This window comes from Conger conger, chromosome 16 (genome assembly GCF_963514075.1).
Source record: "Conger conger chromosome 16, fConCon1.1, whole genome shotgun sequence".
Classification (NCBI taxonomy): domain Eukaryota; kingdom Metazoa; phylum Chordata; class Actinopteri; order Anguilliformes; family Congridae; genus Conger; species Conger conger.
Window position 1 is genome coordinate 28,980,036 of NC_083775.1, and position 2,916 is coordinate 28,982,951.

Here is a 2,916-nt window from a genome sequence, read left to right on the forward strand (position 1 = left end):
CTGTCCATTCTGCAATGGCTGCTGCAGTGTCACACAGAATGAGACTGATCGTGCTGTATTGTTCTTAATCTTGCATCTTTACAGTGCTGGAAATGGCTGTTTTTAAATGAAAAACTACCTTATACAAACAGTCCTTGTCTGCCCTCTTACAGACACTAAATCCCAATGAAATAATGTTTTATTATCTGTATGCATGCTGCAGTAAAACTACACAAAATATATCTTTCACAGTTGCCTAGAATGTACATTAATGCTTGCTGTTTCAATGAATAATGCAATGAAGCTTGTCACAGGTTAAATAAGGCTTGTAGAACACAGCACGGCGGTACGTTGCTGTATCCACCGTGATTGGTAATGTGACTTCTCATTCCCCACAGATGAAACCTTAGTTCTTACCATCTGGGTGTAGCAGCTAATGTTGTACGGTGCAGGATTAATTCAAACAAACCCAGGAGCCGTGGGGCTATGCTGTTTGCTGAGAGGCTGTACTAGATTAGCTGTGCCAGGCTTGGCTTGGCTTTGCTCCACTGAGAAGGTACGCACAGCTTGGAAATATTCTACAGACCTCCACTCCAATTAGAGAGGATTTCATAAGCCCGTGCCGGGTCGAACATGTTCCTGTCGCCTATTATGCTAAACCTGCAGATAGCAGTTTTATTCCTTCAGGCCCTTCCTGGTGCTTGTAATACTTGTAACGGCTGTTACTTTAAGTTAATTTTAGGCCAAAGCCAAAGAGATACAAACATAGAAAGTTTGTTCAGTATATTAAAAACCTAATGAGGTGGCGCAGTGGGCAGCAGGATCCCTAAACGTAGCAAAAAAAGAAATAAATAAATAACCAAAAAATTGAAATCACAACTTGTGATTGTGAATAGCTTCAACGGAAAAGCTTGCCGAATGCAGAATGCCAATGTGGCTGAACGACGAGGTTGAGGAGCGAGAGATGGATAAGATATTCCATCTCATTCTGAACCTGAGGGATCCTGTCCTTGTATCTGTCCTGTTACCAAACCTGAGGGATCCTGTCCCTGTATCTGTCCTGTTCCTGAATCTGAGGGATCCTGTCCCTGTATCTGTCCTGTTCCCAAACTGGCAGGGCTGAGGCCGTGTCCCTGTATCTGTCCTGTTACCAAACCAGGAGGGCTGAGGTGATGTCCCTGTATCTGTCCTGTTCGCTTACTGCTGCTGGTTTGGCCGGATCCTGAAAGCTGCTGATGCAGGCCGCTGGCAGGTTCTCCTAACTGTGTTAAAGGGCGGCTGAAGGACAGGGGGCTATCAGCGTAGCAAGGCAGCATATCAGGGCCCTACACACTTTCCCAGTCCGGTCATAATGCTGCCTCAGGCATTTTTAATAGCTCCAAAGCACAGTAATTACTATAGCACTTTTTATAGCCACATCATCAATTGCTTAATGAAATTGCTCCAGTAAAATTCCGGGAGGCAGTACAAAATAATGTATTATAGAGCATGCACAATGTACATCGATTTTTCAGTTATTTGCTAGGATGTAAAACCGTAAGAATTATATTTTTCCCAGGATGAGCGCACTGGCTGAGGAAAAAATACAATTTTAACGGTTTTAAAAGCCATCGAGGGGGTCTGCAGCAACACTGAAAATGTGGAAGGAAAACATTAATGATGACACACCGGTGCAGTGGCGTCTTTTTTGAACTGTTCCATTAATACAGCAGAGGGCGCTGTTGTATTGTACACCCACATCGGCACCTTGGGTAGTTGGATTAAAATACAAAGACTCATTGCTCATTGAATGAACCAAACGTTTATAAATCATCTTTCTCGGACTACAAGCAAGTTGTGTTGAGAATCCAGACCATTTCCATTCTCCAATTAGGCCTGTGTGTTAAATGCCAAAACTGAGTAAATACTACAAGCACATTTTGAAAAAGAGCCTGAGGTGGCTTCTCACGGTTTAAATGAGAAGTAACACGGGGAAATGCAGCGTTGCTCTGCCAGTGCATTGCTACAATTGGCTATGGCTTTCTTTTATGTATTTTTACATTTTATAATGACAAAGGCCAAAAGGACGTAACAAAAGCCTGAGTGGGTGGGGGATTGTGGGGAAGTGACTGACAGGGCTGTCCCAAAGGGAGGAGGCGGCCAGGGGGAGGGGCCTGCGTTGGCTCGTGGGCTGCAATATTGGATGTGCTTTGCTTCTGATTGCCTCTTAATGAGAATCCTGAATAATTCATATCCTTTTTTATTGTGCTCTTTAAGATCCGAATTTATTCCAATGACCATGTCAAATTACTCCACTGCGAGAGCAGAAGCTGTGTAAGAACTTGCCGGAAGAGGCCTGCGGAAGATGAAGGTTTCTTCGGCAGTCCACCGAAAATAATGTGGTTAGGTTCAATTTTTTGTGAAGGAAAATACTCTATGTATTGCCACAGTGTAGCTCGGTGTGGTGTCTTAGTATGCCCGCTGAGCCACTGTTGACTAACAACTGCCCAAGGAAAGCATTTTTCAATTCACAGCATGTGGCTACAAACGCATGCATAATAGGTTTTACATTTATATGTATGATATTTGTGCTTTACATTTGAAACTGTGATGCTATTCGTTTTGATTTCACAAGGAGAAAGGTGACGCTGACACTGGTGTCTAAATCAATAGATGACAGAAGCCGCTGTCGGCAGCGATGACAGAGGGTTCCATTGTCTCCGGGGCGACGCACGAGACAGGACTGACACGCAGTTGATGTGAATACGCTCCATACTAGCAGCCGAACCTCTAACAGACTCCTAATGCAGCACCAGCACACATCGCCCGGTGTGATTTTTGAAAACAAGAGCGTAGGCTACACAAAGGCAGATCTGTAATGGATGAGAAGATTGAAAAATTGAATGTGAGATATGGGAGCGAGCGGCCGCAAATAACTGTAAAGATTGCTTATTAATA